Genomic DNA, 19688 nt, shown 5'->3' on the forward strand with positions numbered 1-19688 from the left:
ATAAAAGGTAAATTCCCCCCCCCCTAAAAAGCTTCCTTAACCTTAGTGCAGTCCTATTTATAGTAAATGGATGTGACCTGACACACACTATAATAAAAGTAGAACACATGGCGGCCTCCATCCCTAAATTTGTTATATAGAAGAGAGGAGTTTGTGGGACTTTAAATGAGGGAGCGCCATGTAAAAAGAAATACCATAAAAAGTAAATTACAGTACATGATTTATTTTTACAATCTTATATACATGTCAAATATTTTGTATTAAATAAATAGGTAGTCACAAGGCTTACTCTAGATATGCTGCTACATAGCATGCAATACAGAAATAAAATCAAAGACATGGCAGATATACGTAATAAAATCGGTAAGTATGTGGAATATGAACAGGTGATTGTTGGCATCTGGGGGCACTCTACGCGTTTCCTGGCATTTCAGCCAATCATCAGGAGTGTTTTTAGGACAGTATACTGGAAATGAGAATAAACAGAAATAATTGATGATGCATGAAAAATGGGGAAGTACAGGGACTGTCCAACAGAATGGAAATAGTTGGGAAACTTACTATGCCACCACAAGACCCGGTCCGGTATCTGCCAAGGAAAGAAGGGGGGTCCGGGCAGGATGTCTCCCCCGGGGTTGAAACGGGGAACCCATGAGAACGAGGAACAGTGCCCGGAGTAAGACACGGTGGTCACAGCCTGATCCAAAATGTTATGTGTGCACGTAAAGTGCATAGTGTACCTAAAACAATGTATCAAAAATAAATAAGTAAATAAAAAATATTTGTAAAGAAGAGGTAAGAAAATAACAATGTGTTCCCATAAGGGGATGCATGGGAAAGTGTGCAAAGAGGAGAGCCAGACAGGGGAAGAAAAAACATACCATAAATTGGTGACTAGGCTCCCAACAAGGGAGGGTGACCTGTGTGCAGGATCAGATGTGTTGTTCCTAGTGGTTGAGTCAAGCAAATGAACCACCAGCCACTCCAAGGCTACTATATACCTCCATTCCCAGGTGGGGCCCCCATCAACATCATGCCTAATTGACCATTTAGCACAAGGAAGGCGGGGAGGGAAATCCCAGCTGCGTATGGTGAACCATCATCAGTGGGTTCCCCGCCCAGCTAGTATGGTCAAAGATGGAAATAAACATCAAGGTGATGTCAGTGACGCTGTTAATACAGCATCAGAGCATGATGCCGATGCGCAGGAGGCCGACCCCAACACCCACCAAAGGGTGGGGGGAGGGGCCGGACTGCCACGCATCGCAACCCCGGAGCCAGAAAAACCACCCAGGCCCCCCCAAAAAACCCAGACCACACCAGACAAGGAGTTGGGAATTGGTCTGGTAGCAATAATGAGTCAAATATAACACATGGAAAAGTAGTAGCTAAAGGGTCTATTGAAAAAAGGAGGGGGTTTAATAACAGTGTTACTGAACACTGATAAAGGGGCAGTAAACAAAAATGAGGAAATTAGTCTATTTTCAGTAGTAGACCAAAAATAATACATGGGACAATAATAAATGCAGGGATTTGTTCAAAAATAAAAAAGTGATCTAATAACAGTGTTACTAAACACTGGTATAGGAGCAATAAACAAAGGTTGGGAATTGGTCTGGTAGCAATAGGGATTAATAATATAGGGATATATTCAAAGGTAGGGAAGGGATCTAATAGCAATGGGGCTAAACATTGGTATAGAAACAATGAACAAAGGTTAGGAATTAGTCTGGTAATGCATAGGAAATTTATAAGTAGCAGTATTGCTAAATGCCATTATGGGGACAATAGGCAAAAATTAATAGCAGTGTATTAGGTGTGACAGGTCACTTGGCGGGTGTCTTCCTTTTATTTCTGTATTGCATGCTATGTAGCAGCATATCTAGAGTAAGCCTTGTGACTACCTATTTATTTAATACAAAATATTTGACATGTATATAAGATTGTAAAAATAAATCATGTACTGTAATTTACTTTTTATGGTATTTCTTTTTACATGGCGCTCCCTCATTTAAAGTCCCACAAACTCCTCTCGTCTATATAACAAATTTAGGGATGGAGGCCGCCATGTGTTCTACTTTTATTATAGTGTGTGTCAGGTCACATCCATTTACTATATAACAAAGATTTGGGTGGAAGACACCCGCCAAGTGACCTGTCACACCTAATACACTGCTATTAATTTTTGCCTATTGTCCCCATAATGGCATTTAGCAATACTGCTACTTATAAATTTCCTATGCATTACCAGACTAATTCCTAACCTTTGTTCATTGTTTCTATACCAATGTTTAGCCCCATTGCTATTAGATCCCTTCCCTACCTTTGAATATATCCCTATATTATTAATCCCTATTGCTACCAGACCAATTCCCAACCTTTGTTTATTGCTCCTATACCAGTGTTTAGTAACACTGTTATTAGATCACTTTTTTATTTTTGAACAAATCCCTGCATTTATTATTGTCCCATGTATTATTTTTGGTCTACTACTGAAAATAGACTAATTTCCTCATTTTTGTTTACTGCCCCTTTATCAGTGTTCAGTAACACTGTTATTAAACCCCCTCCTTTTTTCAATAGACCCTTTAGCTACTACTTTTCCATGTGTTATATTTGACTCATTATTGCTACCAGACCAATTCCCAACTCCTTGTCTGGTGTGGTCTGGGTTTTTTGGGGGGGCCTGGGTGGTTTTTCTGGCTCCGGGGTTGCGATGCGTGGCAGTCCGGCCCCTCCCCCCACCCTTTGGTGGGTGTTGGGGTCGGCCTCCTGCGCATCGGCATCATGCTCTGATGCTGTATTAACAGCGTCACTGACATCACCTTGATGTTTATTTCCATCTTTGACCATACTAGCTGGGCGGGGAACCCACTGATGATGGTTCACCATACGCAGCTGGGATTTCCCTCCCCGCCTTCCTTGTGCTAAATGGTCAATTAGGCATGATGTTGATGGGGGCCCCACCTGGGAATGGAGGTATATAGTAGCCTTGGAGTGGCTGGTGGTTCATTTGCTTGACTCAACCACTAGGAACAACACATCTGATCCTGCACACAGGTCACCCTCCCTTGTTGGGAGCCTAGTCACCAATTTATGGTATGTTTTTTCTTCCCCTGTCTGGCTCTCCTCTTTGCACACTTTCCCATGCATCCCCTTATGGGAACACATTGTTATTTCCTTACCTCTTCTTTACAAATATTTTTTATTTACTTATTTATTTTTGATACATTGTTTTAGGTACACTATGCACTTTACGTGCACACATAACATTTTGGATCAGGCTGTGACCACCGTGTCTTACTCCGGGCACTGTTCCTCGTTCTCATGGGTTCCCCGTTTCAACCCCAGGGGAGACATCCTGCCCGGACCCCCCTTCTTTCCTTGGCAGATACCGGACCGGGTCTTGTGGTGGCATAGTAAGTTTCCCAACTATTTCCATTCTGTTGGACAGTCCCTGTACTTCCCCATTTTTCTTGCATCATCAATTATTTCTGTTTATTCTCATTTCCAGTATACTGTCCTAAAAACACTCCTGATGATTGGCTGAAATGCCAGGAAACGTGTAGAGTGCCCCCAGATGCCAACAATCACCTGTTCATATTCCACATACTTACCGATTTTATTACGTATATCTGCCATGTCTTTGATTTTATTTCTGTATTGCATGCTATGTAGCAGCATATCTAGAGTAAGCCTTGTGACTACCTATTTATTTAATACAAAATATTTGACATGTATATAAGATTGTAAAAATAAATCATGTACTGTAATTTACTTTTTATGGTATTTCTTTTTACATGGCGCTCCCTCATTTAAAGTCCCACAAACTCCTCTCTTCTATATAACTTAGTGCAGTCCTCCTTCACTTACATCATCCTTCAATTTTGCTCTCCTGGTGTGGAGAAAGCCTTGAGGGTGAGGGGGCGAGCAGGAGGGTCAGGACGCCCTCTACTGTGCAGATCGAGAAAGGAGCTGTGTGTTAGTGGGCGTCCTGACACTCCTGCTCGCCCCCTCCACACCAGGGAGAAAGCCTCCCATTACTGCGTGTAGTTACAGACAGAAGAACAGGAAGTAAGTATTTCTCAGAAGAAATAAGGACATTTAAAAGCAAAATCGAAGGATGAGGTAAGTGAAGGAGGACTGCACTAAGGTAAAAAGCCATTTAGGGATTTTTTTTTTTTACCTTTACAACCCCTTTAAAGCTCTCCCAGAAAAATGTCGTTATACTGCAAAGAAGAGAGGGAGCAACTTTATACAACAGCCACAGTTATGGAATTAAAATGTGCAAAAAGCCACACATATGCATCATTGTAACTAGTATATAATATACAGTGCCTTGAAAAGTATTCATACCCCCTGAAATGTTCCACATTTATGTTACAACCAAGAACGTAAATGTATTCTACTGGGATTTTATGATAGACAAACACAAAGTGGCACATAATTGTGAAGTGGAAGAATAAACGTTTAAAAGATTTTTACACATAAATGTGAAAAGTGTGGCATGCATTTGTATTCAGAAGAAAAAGAAAGTAGAGTTGGCGCTGGTCCTACGAAGACAAATGCTCCATAAAAGAGGCTCCTAGTGTAAGGTGCAGTGTGCAAAATATACACAAAGTGCTAAACGATCCAAAGTGCCTATGTAAACTACTAGAATGATTCCACAGTGTACATCATAAATGCAGCTATGAAAAAAAATAAAAAAAAATTACATAAAATATATATATCACAGTGCTGTGCAAATTAAAGTGCTATTGTGCTAGGTAAAGAAAATGTGCAAAACGTAAAATTCCAAAATTCCTGGACCATTAGGGTACCTATGTTAACCCTTTAAGAGATATGCGGAGAAAAATAATGTTTGTTTTTGGTTTTCAGTGCAATATAATGTTCATATTGGAAGTAAACAAATCCAAGTGCTGAGTGATTCTAAAAGTACTTCGTGTTCTTGTTCTACTTTGTAGAACCTCCTTTTGCTGCAAGTTTTTTTGGATATCTCTACCAGCTTTGCACATCTAGCAAAAGTGACACTTTTGTCAATTTTTCTTCATCTGTGAACAGCAATTTTCACGTCTTGCTACAGATTCCAAATTGAATTTAGGTCTGGCCTTTGACTGGGCCATTCTAACACATAAATATACTTTGATCTAAACCATTCCATTGTAGCTTGGGCTGTATGTTTAGGGTCGGTGTCCTGCTGAAAAGTGAACCTCTACCACAGTCAAGTCTTATACAGACTCAAACCAGTTTTCTTCCCAGGTTGCCCTGGATTTGGCTCCATCCATCTTCCCATCAACTCTGACCAGCTTCCCTGTCTCTGCTTAAGAAAGGCATCCCCACAACATGATGCTGCCACCACCATGTTTCATGGTGGGGATAGTGTGTTCAGGATGATGTACAGTATTTAGCCTTGTACACACGGTACGATTATTGGCAGGGGATTGTCTGTTGACAATCCATTGTCCTAAAATCTTACCGTTGGTACGCTCCTTTTGACAAATGTTGGAAGAAAAAGGCTAGTACATTTTCAGCAGACAACAGTTTGACATCTGTTTCGTATGGTCAGTACACAAAAGTCGAAAGTACAAACATGCATGCTCAGAATCAATGCTCAAACACAAAATTAGCATAAGGGGCCCAAAAGGGTGTCTCACAAGAGCAGAAATTCCTCGTAGTAAGGCATACTAACGGTACACAATTGTCCTGCCACAAAGTAGTGAAAGAAAAGATCCTGGCACACGCCCTTTTGACAAAAATCAGATGCTCGGTTGGCCAACAATTGTACCGTGTGTACGAGGCTTTAGTTTTCCGCTGCACATAGCATTTTGCTTTAGGCCAAAAAGTTCAATTTTGGTCACATCTGACCAGAGCACCTTCTTCCACTTGTTTGCCGTGTCCCCCACATGGCTTCTTTCAAACTGCAAACAGAACTTCTTATTGCTTTATTTCAACAATAGCTTTCTTCTTCCATACAGGCCAGATTTGTGGCGTGCACGACTTAAAGTTGTCCTGTGGACAGATTCTCCCACCTGAGCTGTGGATCTCTGCAGATCCTCCAGAGTTACCATGGGCATCTTGGCTGCTTCTCTGATTAATGCTCTCCTTGCTCAGTCTGTCAGTTTAGGTGGACTGCTATGTCTTGGTATGTTTGCAGTTGTGCCATACGCTTTCCATTTTCCGATGATGGTTTGATTAGTGCTCTGTGAGCTGTTAAAGCACCTTTGGGTTATAAAAATAAATAAAAAATATCCCAAGCTTTGAAGTTTCTCCGCAACTTTATCCCTGACCTGTCTGGTGTGTACCTTAGCCTTTATGACGCAGGGTGTCAAAGAACAGCTGTATTTATTCAGATTAAATTACACATGGATGGACTATTTACTAAATTCAGTGACTTCTGGCATTTGCTTACACTACATTTTAGTTGGCGGTATCACAGTAAAAAAGAGGCTGAATACAAATGTGTGCCACACTTTTCAGATATTTATTTCTAAAAAAAATTGAAAATCATTTATCATTTTACTTCCACTTCACGATAATGTGCCACTTTGTGTTGGACTATCAAATAAAATGCATTCACGTTTTAGGTTGCAACAAGAAAAAAAAGGTGGAATAGGGGTGAGAATACTTTTTCAAGGTATTGTAGCTCCCTGGACAGGGTAAGGATGCCAACTGAACGTCAACGGGAGACTTTAGGCAGACTGGTGACATAGAAAGCTAAAATTTCTGAAGCAGAAAGACAAATTGTGTAAAACAGATATTGCAGTAAAATAGCAAGACTCAGTTAGGCCCCCTTGCCCATCTACAACCTTTGTACGACATTGCAGGGCATGCTGTATAGGCCAAATAGAGCAAGACAATGCTGTACTAAGCTGCAACATTACCATGGGATATTTAGGCCTCATTCACGCTGCAAAAAATATGCCAGCTGCAGCAAAGAGCCAGCAGATTTCTACAACTATTTAGGCTACTCAGCATTCGCCAAGATATCACCCAAAAAGGGCCGATGTTGCCCACACTCCCCTTTTGAAACAAACATAGGGGAATAGTAAACTGATTTTTTTTTAAAGCGCACATGTTAACCACTTCCAGACCTGCGCACGACGATGTACGTCCTATTTTTAAAGACTGATATCTCGGTAACGGCAGCAGGTGCTGCCACAATCGAGGTATCAATCTTTAGTGTGCGCGGTCTGGAATCCGATAATGGCAGTCTCCGCGGCGGATTCACCGCGAGATCGCCGTTATCGGTGGCGGGAGAGGGCCCCCCCCCCTCCCGCGCCCTCCGCCGCTTACCGGAGCCGTCGGTAGCGGCGGAGGCGATCGGGTGCTGTCGGCTGGTGAGCGGGGACGAGACTGAAGGAAAAATCTCCTTCGCCCGTCCCCATAGCTCGGCTGGGCGGAAGTGACGTCAAAACGTCAGTCCCGCCCAGCCTCTTAAAGAGACAAATTATTTTTTTGGTCATTTGAAAAAATGACATTTTTTATTTTTTGCATTTAAGCCCAAATATGAGATCTGAGGTCTTTTTGACCCCAGATCTCATATTTAAGAGGACCTGTCATGCTTTTTTCTATTACAAGGGATGTTTACATTCCTTGTAATAGGAATAAAAGTGATCAAATTATTATTATTTTTTTCAGTGTAAAAAATAATAAAATAAATAAAAATAAATAAGAAAACAAAAAAAAATTTTTTTTTAAAGCGCCCGTCCCGACGAGCTCGCGCGCAGAAGCGAACGCATACGCGAGTAGCGCCCGCATATGAAAACGGTGTTCAAATCACACAAGTGAGGTATCGCCGCGATCGTTAGAGCGAGAGCAATAATTATAGCCCTAGAGCTACTCTGTAGCTCAAAAAATGCAATCTCTAGAATTTTTTAAACATCGCCTATCGAGATTTTTAAGGGTAAAAGTTTGACGCCATGCCACGAGCGGGCGCAATTTTTAAGCGTGACATGTTGGGCATCATTTTACTCGGCGTAACATTATCTTTCACAATATATAAAAAAATTGGGCCAAATTTATTGTTGTCTTATTTAATTCAAAAAAGTGAATTTTTTCCAAAAAAAGTGCGCTTGTAAGACCGCTGCGCAAATACGGTGTGACAAAAAGTATTGGAATGACCACTATTTTATTCTCTAGGGTGTTAGAAAAAAAAAAATATAATATTTGGGGGGTTTAAGTAATTTTCTAGCAGAAAAACCTGTTTTAGTCTTGCAAACACCGAATCTGAAAAACACCTAAGGTCTGGAAGTGGTTAATGTACAGTAGACATACATTTTATAAGGTACATCATCCAAAAATAAAATTACATATTCATTCATTCCACGCCATAAGCATACACGACTAATACATTTTTTTTTTTTTTTAGCAAATTTTAGCATAGGACATAACTGAAATCTAAAAGGTATAAAAACAAAAGCAAATCATAAGATGAATGACCATGCACACAATATATTTTTTTTTACAAAAGGCAAATCCACTATGCACTACAAGTGCACATAGAAATGTAGTCACTGTAGATCTGAAGGGGACATACAAGGAAAATAAACAGCATTTTAGCTTGCACATGACAGAATGATAAAATCATCTGAGCTTCCCCTCAGATCTACAGAGATTGCACTTTCAAGTGTATTTGCAGTGCACTTGTAGTACAAAGTGGATTTGCCTTTCGCAAATAACCCCCAATGTATACGACACGATTGATTAAGGTAAACAAACTTTTCCCTAGCATAACATGAAATAGGCCACTTTGTATACATATTCTTAGAAGGCAAATTACGCACCGATTGAGGATGGGTTCACACTTATGCAAATTGGATGGGGGTTTCCCTGCATCCAATTTGCATGACAGGAGACTGACTGGCTCTCAATGGAGTCGGTTCACACATCTCCGGGCGGTCACGGAGCACAATGCAGAAAGGTCCTGTGCGTCTTTAGCTCAGTTTCAGGTCTGAATTCAGGCAAATAACTTGGACCGAATTTGTTCCTGAAACAGAGAACAGGGACACAACGGACCCCCTGCTACAAGGCGCTCCACACATAGTGTGAACCCAGCCTAAAGTAGCTTCCAGTGGGAAGGTTTCCAGACTGACTTTTATGCATGCTTCTGTGTAAATTTCAAAACCAAGTAAAACTCAGAACAGTAGAATAACTACAAAAAGTTAAATAAGAGAAACAAACCACAAATAAGTCAATTAAAAAATCTTTTGCTTAGAAAAAAGAGAAAAAGGAAAAAAAATAAAATAAAAAAAGTTCACAAAAATTTGGTGGTATGATCCCCACTGATCTGCTTCTAATTAAAAGACGGAGGGCTATCAAGATGGATTGTTAACAGAGTCTCAGGCTGGCATCATAAGACTCCACAGCAACCCCATTTGCTGACACCGCAGTAGCAGTTCAAAACGGTTATCTAGCTGTGGAGTCTTTCTAGAGTGCAGACTGCAAAATAAAGCGACCATCACTTTCCTCAAGAATTCTAAATAAGAGCTTCCTGCAGTTAAAGGCTGTAAATACTTGCCTCTAAGGGCACCTTCACATTTTTAGTGGCGCTTTATCATCGTTTTTCAGCCGCTAGCGGGGGGCGCTTTTAACCCGCCCGCTAAAAAAAGGTTTAAAAGCGCAGCTTTGCAGGCACTGCCCAGTGATTTCACTGGGCAGGGACATCCCTCCTACAGCACCTCAAAGATGCTGCTTGCAGGACTTTAACCACTGCCCACTGTATATATATGTCCTGTTTTTAAAGATGGATATCTCGGTAACGGCAGCACCTGCTGCCACAACCGAGATATCCATCTCTTTAGTGAGCGGTCCTGTAAACGATAACGGCGGTCTCCGCGAGATCGCTGTTATCGGTGGCGGGAGAGTGCCCCCTCCCGCCGCTTACCGGAGCCGTCGGTAGCGATCGGGTCCTGCTACATGCTGTGTGAGGATGCGAGTGAGGGCAAGATGCCCCCCCCCCCCCCTGTCCCCATAGCATTGCTGGGCAGAAGTGATGTCAAAACGTCAGTCCCGCCCAGCGTCTTAGACATTTTTTTGTCGTCATTTTTTTTAAATGACAAAATTTCCATTTTTTGTTTTGTTTTGCATTGAAGTCTAAATATGAGATCTGAGGTCTTTCTAAACCCCAGATCTCATATTTAAGAGGACCTGTCATGCTTTTCTCTATTACAGGGGATGTTTACATTCCTTGTAATAGGAACAAAAGTGATACTTTTTTTTTTTTATTTCAGTGTAAAACAATAAAATAAATATAAATAAATAAGAAAACAAAACACTTTTAAAGCGCCCCGTCCCGACGAGCTTGCGCGCAGAAGAGAACGCATACGCAAGTAGCGCCCGCATATGAAAACGGTGTTCAAACCACACAAGTGAGGTATCGCCGCGATCGAGTGAGAGCAATAATTCAATAATTTTTTAAACGTTGCCGATCGAGATTTTTAAAGGGTAAAAGTTTGACGCCATGCCACGAGCGGGCACAATTTTTAAGCGCGACATGTTGGGTATCATTTTACTCGGCGCAACATTATCTTTCACAATATATAAAAAAAATTGGGCCAAATTTGTCTTATTTTTTTATTTCCAAAAAAAGAGCGCTTGTAAGACCGCTGCGCAAATACGGTGTGATAAAAAGTATTGCAATGACCGCCATTTTATTCTCTAGGGTGTTAGAAAAAAAAATATATAATGTTTGGGGGTTTTAAGTAATTTGAGCAAAAAACACTTTTAGTCTTGTAAACGCAGAATCTGAAAAACACCTTCTGTCCTTAAGTGGTTAAGCATCCTGCCAGCGCACCACTCTAGTGTGAAAGCACTTGGGCTTTCACACTTGAGGAGAAGCGCTTTAAGGCACTATAGCACCTGTAAAGCGCCTCAGTGTGAAAGTGCCCTAATGGTGAGTGATTCTTCCAGGTCACTGCAGAGTCCTGTAGTGACTTAGGGGGCAGAGTGAGGAACCAAAGCACATGTCAAGGGATGCAGAAACACTGGAAGTATTGAATGATGAAGACAGCACTGAAGCTGCAGCACTGGAAGACAGGAGGATTTTCCTAAAGTTCTTAGAGAACACAGAGTCCAATGTTTATATAGTAACCCAAACAGGTTATTACAGCTCACCTCTAATAATTTGTTAGCCAATAAAGGGTATTGTTCAAATGCCAAATTTCCTGCACACAGGACAATAAGTATGTAGTTAGTAAAGCTTTGACAAACAAATCTTCAAAATCAGGGACGTAAAAGCACCAAATAAGGATGACAAGCAGGCTGCGTCAGTAAATCTTATGCTGGCCATACATGGTTAGAATTTTGGCCAATGCCTGCTGAATCAGCCAAAATTTGAGTGTGGCACCATCCTGCTCGATGAACTTCAATACCAAAAAAGGGTATTCCTCTATCCATGCTATTTAGCATGGCTGAATGAGAACTCAATTAGCCTTAATTAGTTTTTCCCCCCCATTTGCTCTTCAGGCTTGTGCACCCAGGTACATCAGTTGTACCTCTGGCCTCTGCGATTTACAAAACACAGCTTGTGGTGATGCTGAAGCCATGCTTGGTTAACCAGTAAGGCAGGGCCAGGGGCTTGCTATAGACACCACAGAAACATGAGCTTGTACACAACTGTGTGTGAAATTCATTACTGTGGAAACCGGACATACACAAAATATAAAGGTTCAACTCCTAAAGTTGCTGTGCCTGGAGTTGGGCTTCAAGTCTTAGGTCAAAGTCATTTCTACCCGTTAAATGATCTAGCGCCTAAAATGTATAGTATGCATCTTGGCAACAGTTATGGGGAGATATACTAGGACAAACAAACATTGCATTGCTGAACCTCCACATGAAATGCCAGTTGCCAGGCTGTCATGCCAATTCTTTTACACAGTGGGGGAGAATTGCTATACTGGTGCATACAGAATCTGGTGCAGCTATGCATAGTAATCAGCTTCTAACATCAGCTTGTTTCAGAAAAGCCGGCAATAAAACCTAGGTGGCAAACGGCCACCAAATTCTGTATGCAGAACTTCTACTGTACATATTGGTTTGAATCAAAGCCAGACAATGAATTATTTTCAGGATAAAAAGGTCATCCGTAGAACACCATTTTTCTCAATTTAACTTTTTGCGGGTACATTCACACTAGGTGTGATAGGACTGCGCTGGGCAGGTAGTCCAGCACAGTCCTACTGCAAGACAAGACAAAATTCCTTGTCTCCTGTATGGTCAGTTCACATCACTATGCTGCGGTGGGGTGCACTGAAGGAAAAAAATATAAAAAAATTTACATATATAATTTTTTTTTCAGCGCAGCAAGATATAATCCACATACACTGCACCTCATTAGAATTTAATAAAATGTCACTTTTCAATAAAGCTTTTATTTACCAAGAATTAACAGTAAAGCGTGTAATGCACCACCACTGTCATTCTACAGCAAACCAGCTGCTGTGTTCTCGCACAGCCACTGATGTGAATGGATCCTTATGTTGGCAGTGTGTACATTGTTGATGGTAGGTTTAGAATAGATTATTAAATTTTTTGTCATCAATGACAGTTGAAAGCTGTTAATACAGTGCCTTGCGAAAGTATTCGGCCCCCTTGAACTTTGCGACCGTTTGCCACATTTCAGGCTTCAAACAAAGATATAAAACAATTTTTTTTTGAAGAAACAACAACAAGTGGGACACAATCATGAAGTGGAACGAAATTTATTGGATATTTCAAACTTTAACAAATAAAAAACTGAAAAATTGGGAGTGCAAAATTATTCAGCCCCCTTAACCACTTAAGGACCGGACCAATATGCTGCCTAAAAACCCAAGGTGTTTTTACAATTTGGCACTGCGCTGCTACGAAATTTGCGTCCTTTTCTTCCCACAAATAGAGCTTTCTTTTGATGGTATTTGATTGCCTCTGCGATTTAAATTTTTTGCGATAAACGGAAAAAGACCGAAAATTAAAAATCGCAATAAGCGTATATTTATTGGTTTTCGCAAAAATTATAGCGTCTACAAACTAGGGTACATTTTCTGGAATTTACACAGCTTTTATTTTATGACTCATTTCTTGAGGTGCTAAAATGGCAGGGCAGTACAAAACCCCACCAAATTACCCCATTTTGAAAAGTAGACACCCCAAGGAAACTGCCGAGAGGCATGTTGGGACAAAAAAAAAAAAAAAAAACTAATATCTAATGGACTCAAGTGATTGAATAATGACAAAAACAAAAAAAATAAAAAAATTTACAAAAAGTTGTCACTAAATGATATCATTTAGTGACAACTTTTTGTAATTTTTTTTTTTTCAGGATATATGTGGAATTGCACCCCAAAATACATTCTGCTGCTTCTTCTGAGTACGGGGATACCACATGTTTGGGACTTTTTGGGAGCCTAGCCACGTACGGGACCCCGAAAACCAAGCACCGCCTTCAGCATTTCTAAGGGCGCAAATGTTTGATTTCAATCCTCACTACCTATCAGTTTCGAAGGCCATAAAATGCCACAAAACCCCCCCAAATGACCCCGTTTTGGAAAGTAGACACCCCAAGCTATTTGGGGAGAGGCATGTCGAGTCCATGGAATATTTTATATTTTGACACAAGTTGCGGGAATATGACAAACTGATTTTTTTTTGCACAAAGTTGTCACTAAATGATATATTTCTCACACATGCCATGGTTATATGTGGAATTGCACCCCAAAATACATTCTGCTACTTCTCCTGAGTACGGGGATACCACATGTGTGGGACTTTTGGGAGCATAGCCGTGTACGGGGCCCCGAAAACTAAGCACCGCCTTCAAGATTTCTAAGGGCATACATTTTTGATTTCACTCCTCACTACCTATCATAGTTTTGAAGGCCATAAAATGCCAAGATGGCACACAACCCCCCCAAATGACCCCATTTTGGAAAGAAGACACCCCAAGCTATTTGCTGAGAGGCATGTTGAGTCCATGAAATATTTAATTTTTTTGCCCAAAGTGATTGAATATTGACCAAAAAAAATAAAAACAATTACAAAACGTTGTCACTAAATGATATATTTCTCACACATGCCATGGTTATATGTGGAATTGCACCCCAAAATACATTCTGCTGCTTCTCCTGAGTACGGGGATACCACATGTGTGGGACTTTTGGGAGCTTAGCCACGTACGGGACCCCGAAAACCAATCACCACCTTCAAGATTTCTAAGGACATACATTTTTGATTTCACTCACACAAATCTTGAAGGTGGTGATTGGTTTTTGGGGTCCCGTACGCGGCTAGGCTCCCAAAAAGTCCCACACATGTGGTATCTCTGTACTCAGGAGAAGCAGCAGAATGTATTTTGGGGTGCAATTCCACATACAACCATGGCATGTGTGAGAAATATATCATTTAGTGACGTTTTGCAATTTATTTTTTTTGGTCAATATTCAATCACTTGGGGCAAAAAAATTAAATATTCCATGGACCCAACATGTCTCTCAGCAAATAGCTTGGGGTGTCTTCTTTCCAAAATGGGGTCATTTGGGGGGGTTTTCTAACGCTATAAAAACATGGCGGCGAACCTCAAAAAAAAAAAAACTAGCTACCTAGTGGCACGAGCGACACCAATACAGTGATCAGAAAAACGATCGCTTAGTGACACTGGCAAAAGGGGGGTGAAAGGGTTAACTAGGGGGTGATCGAGGGGTTAAATCCTTTATTGGGGGGGTAGGGGGCTACCCTGGACCTAACACTAACTGCCTGACACTAAATGCAGTGATCAGTAAATGATCACTGCTATTTAGTGACAGTGTGACAGGGAGGGCTGGGGGGGGTTTGTGTGCCTATGTGTACAGGTGTCAGTGTAGTGCTTGTGTACTCACTGCGTGATGTCTCCGCTCCTCCGCCGGACGAATATACCGGCGGGAGGAGCGGTGACATCACTTCCTCCTCTGCCTGTGTTTACAGTGCAGGCAGAGGACGACGCGCATTGGCTGAGAGCGATCCGGAGGGACCGTCGCAAGTACCGGGAGGGGGGGGGGGGGTCGGGGAGGAGTTTGATTTTGGTTTCATCTGACCAGAGCACCTTCTTCCACATGTTTGGTGTGTCTCCCAGGTGGCTTGTGGCAAACTTTAAACACTTTTTATGGATATCTTTAAGAAATGGCTTTCTTCTTGCCACTCTTCCATAAAGGCCAGATTTGTGCAGTATACGACTGATTGTTGTCCTATGGACAGTCTCCCACCTCAGCTGTAGATCTGTGCAGTTCATCCAGAGCGATCATGGGCCTCTTGGCTGCATCTCTGATCAGTCTTCTCCTTGTATAAGCTGAAAGTTTAGAGGGACGGCCAGGTCTTCGTAGATTTGCAGTGGTCGGATACTCCTTCCATTTCAATATTATCGCTTGCACAGTGCTCCATGGGACGTTTAAAGCTTGGGAAATCTTTTTGTATCCAAATCCGGCTTTAAACTTCTCCACAACAGTATATCGGACCTGCTTGGTGTGTTCCTTGTTCTTCATGATGCTCTCTGCGCTTTAAAACGGACCTCTGAGACCATCACAGTGCAGGTGCATTTATACGGAGACTTGATTACACACAGGTGGATTCTATTGATCATCATTAGTCATTTAGGTCAACATTGGATCATTCAGAGATCCTCACTGAACTTCTGGAGAGAGTTTGCTGCACTGAAAGTAAAGGGGCTGAATAATTTTGCACGCCCAATTTTTCAGTTTTTTATTTGTTAAAAAAGTTTGAAATATCCAATAAATTTCGTTCCACTTCATGATTGTGTCCCACTTGTTGATTCTTCAAAAAAAAAAAAAAAAAATAGTATATCTTTATGTTTGAAGCCTGAAATGTTGCAAAAGGTCGCAAAGTTCAAGGGGGCTGAATACTTTTGCAAGGCACTGTATGCGAATTGGTCTAGAATGACGACAGTAAGTTTACTAAACAGTGTTACAGTTAATTTTCTCTTCAAAAATTGAGTATCGACGTACCTGTAAATAAAATATAGTTTTGCTCATAAGTTTACTTACCCTGGCAGAATTTATGATTTCTTGGCCATTTTTCAGAGAATATGAATAACAAACATTTTTCACTCATAGTTAGTATTTTGCTGAAGCCATTTATTATCAAACTATGTTTAATCTTTTTGAAATCATGACAACAGAAACTACCCAAAAATTACCCTGATCAAAAGTTTACATACCCTGGTGATTTTGGCCCGATAACATGCACACAAGTGGACACAAAGGTGTTTGAATGGCTATTAAAAAAGGTAACCATCCTCACCTGTAATCCGTTTGCTTGTAATTAGTGTGTGTGTGTGTGTGTGTATATATAAGGCCGGGTTCACACTGGTCCAACAAACGCTCCAACATTGGGAGCTCATGACGTGTGAAAAATCTATGTTTAACTATGGGAGCTGTCTTAACTGGTCCGAAACATGTTGGTCCGACTTTGAAAATGCTCCCTGTACTAATTTGGTCCGACTTTGATCCTACTGCAGCCCATTGAATATCATTGTAGTCAGATCAAAGTAGGACCCTTGTCCTTACCATTCGACTTTTGACATCCGACATTGTTATTACAGCAGCAGTAAAAAAAAATCTCACTCTGGGATTGTTTTGATTGGTCAAAGAACAAGTCAGACTATCACAAAGTCAAATCAAAGTAGTATCTGGTTCACGAAAGTCGGATGGATGTAGGACAAATGTCGCAGAGCAAAGTAGGATGAAAGTCGTACTACTGTCGTGTAGTATAGTATTAGCATTAAAGGAGTTCTCTAAGCTAAAACTTTTAACCCCCGCTGTGCCCGGGCTGTAAAACTATACAAAATAAACTTTCACTTACCTCTCAGCGGCCGCGACGGGACATTGCTGCAGCCGCTGATAGGCTGAGCGCACTGTGAGTCACTGACCCCCAGGAAGTGGAAGAGACCGGGACCGGAGAACGGGACGGCGATATCGGAACAACGGGGGATCGTAGGCAGGTAAGTGAAGGTTTATTTTGTATAGTTTTACAGCCCGGGCACAGTGGGGGTTAAAAGTTTTAGCTCAGAGAACTCCTTTAAAGGTCAATGAGTTTTTGGACTCCTGACAGATCCTTGCACCTTTCATCCAGTGCTGCACGGACATTTCTGGATTCCAAGTCATAGCGAAAGCAAAAAAAAATTGTCAAAAGATCTGCATGAAAAGGTAGTTGAACTGTATAAAAACAGGAAAGGGATATAAAAAGGATATTCAAGGAATTGAGAATGCCAATCAGCAGTGTTCAAACTCTACGCAAGGGGAAAAGGAGGTGTTCTGTTGAAACCAAACCACGGTCAGGTAGACCAACTACAATTTCAGCCACAACTGCCAGGAAAATTGTTCGGAATGCAAAGAAAAATCCACAAACTTCTTCAGGTGAAATACAGGACTCTGAAAAAAGGGGTGTGGCTGTTTCAAGATGCACAATAAGGAGGCACTTGAAGAAAGATGGGCTGCATGGTTCGAGTCGCCAGAAGACATTACGTAAATGCCACAAAGTATCCTGCTTACAAAACGCCAAACAGTACAGAGACAAGCCTCAAACCTTATGGCACAAAGTCATTTGGAGTGATGAGACAAAAATGTTGCCTTTTTGGCCAAAACTATAAAACGCTACATTTGGAGAGGCGTCAACAGGACTTACGATGAAAAGTTCATACTGTAAAACACGAAGGTGGATCGCTGAAGTTTTGGGGATGTGTGAGCTACAAAGGCACAGGAAATTTGGTCAAAATTGATGGCAAGATGAATGCAGTATGTTAATCAAAAAATACTGGAGGAACATTTGCATTCATCAGCCAGGAATCTGCTCATGGAATGTACTTGGACATTCCAACATGACAATAAACCAAAACCAAGTCGACTTGTCATTGGCTACAGCAGAATAAAGTGAAGATTCTGGAGTAGCCATCTCAGTCTCCTGGCCTCAATATCATTGATCCACTCTGGGGAGATCTCAAACCTGCAGTTCATGCAAGACAAACCAAGAATTTACAGGAACTGGAGGTTTTTTAGCCAAGAGGAATGGGCAGCTTTTACCATCTGAGAAAATAAAAAGAGCCTCATCCACAAAAGATTTCAAGCTGTCAGTGATATTAAAAGGAGAAGTCCAGCCTGAGTTTTTTAGGCTGGGCTTCTCCTCTGGGTCACAGGAGTGCAATTTGTTTCACTCCTGTGACCCGTTGGGGCAGCGCGTCACCGTGACTTTCAAGTTGGAATCAGCCAGCTGCCCCGATTGATGGCAGTCTCAGCGAGCCGTTGACGACCACTCCCTGCCCCTCCACTGCTCAGCGCTCCAATGAGCACCGAGTAGAGCAAAAGCGATGGTGAGTGACAGTCAGCATCTTTGCTCGGGGAGGAGCGATAACCGAGCCATTGGCGGTGTTTGTGGCTCGGTTCTCAGTGCAGAGACGCCGGGGGACAGATGCAGCATGAGTCTGATGCTGCATCCAAGGCAAGTATGAAAAAAAACACAACATACTTCTATTTAAAAGGGGGCAATACACAGTATTAAGAACTGGGGTATGTAAACTTTTGATGAGGGTCATTTGGGTAGTTTCTATTGTCATTATGATTTAAAAAGAGTAAACAGAGTTGATTAATAATAAATGGCTTCAGCCAAACACTAACCATGAGTGAAAGAAAAGTCTGTTTTATCATTTATATTCTCTGAAAAATGGCCAATAAATCAAATTCTGTCAGGGTATATAAACTTATGAGCACAACTGTACATGGGTTATATGCCACTACCATCAGGTTATTGGACACTGGCAAAAGCATTGCTGGGAAGTGTACCCAAATAACCGCGTCCACTCATAATACAGTTTTTAGCAAGTAGTAAAGAGATGATAAAAAGGGAAGAGGGGAAGGACCTGTGTTCAAGATTTGGAATTTACTGGTATGCCAAATTCTCCATAATCTTAAATTATACAGTATACTATTTATCCTAAGACCATGGGACATGCCCAAGCAATAAAAGCCAACCAAACTGCAGCAACTGTCCCAACAGCAGAACAAGAAGGGTCAATGGAACCAAAAAGATAGACAGCAGAATCACTTTGTAGTCAAAGCAGGGATCAACAGAGGCTCAAACAGCCACCAACAGTTTTGAAAGCACAAAACCGAACAGACTGTAGACTTGCCATCCTTGAGAACACTAGATGCTTTAAAGAACCTCCTAGGGGAATAGGTGGTACCAGGGCTGTGGAGTCGGAGTCGGGGGAAATTTTGGGTACCTGGAGTCGGAGTCGGCAAACAATGCACCGACTCCGACTAAATTTAGATTGGAATAAAAAAAAAAAAAGTTTAAATGTCCCAATTCACAAAAAGTTATAATTAATGACTTCTCTACTGTAAGAATAAAGACCAATGCATGCAGTGCCTCACGTAACCGCAAAACGAACACGTTAAGTGACCGTGAAGAAGCATGCTTTTCCCCTTAGATGGATGCTCGTTTTGTCTAGGGGAATCGGCTAGTTGTTTTAAAATATGAGCCGTACTTACCGTTTTCGAGATGCATCTTCTCCGTCGCTTCCGGGTATGGGTCTTCGGGAGCGGGAGTTCCTTCTTGATTGACAGTCTTCCGAGAGGCTTCCGACGGTCGCATCCATCGCGTCACTAGTAGCCGAAAGAAGCCGAACGTCGGTGCGGCTCTATACTGCGCCTGCGCACCGACGTTCGGCTTCT

The 19688-nt window shown here is 41.6% G+C and overlaps 2 long non-coding RNA genes across 2 annotated transcripts; one reads left to right on the plus strand and one right to left on the minus strand.

Annotated features, from left to right (window-relative positions):
* Positions 1 to 253: 253 nt before the first annotated feature.
* Positions 254 to 1838, minus strand: LOC120909302. Its single transcript, XR_005741240.1, has 3 exons — positions 882 to 1838; positions 562 to 740; positions 254 to 466 (listed from the first exon to the last, which is right to left on the minus strand). It is a non-coding gene; the product is annotated as an uncharacterized LOC120909302 (long non-coding RNA).
* A 211-nt stretch (positions 1839 to 2049) lies between these two features.
* LOC120924941 lies at positions 2050 to 3729 on the plus strand. Its single transcript, XR_005746480.1, has 3 exons — positions 2050 to 3099; positions 3241 to 3419; positions 3515 to 3729. It is a non-coding gene; the product is annotated as an uncharacterized LOC120924941 (long non-coding RNA).
* The last annotated feature ends 15959 nt before the right edge of the window (positions 3730 to 19688 follow it).

The sequence above is a fragment of the Rana temporaria genome, chromosome 1 (assembly GCF_905171775.1).
Source record: "Rana temporaria chromosome 1, aRanTem1.1, whole genome shotgun sequence".
NCBI classification, from domain to species: Eukaryota; Metazoa; Chordata; class Amphibia; order Anura; family Ranidae; genus Rana; species Rana temporaria.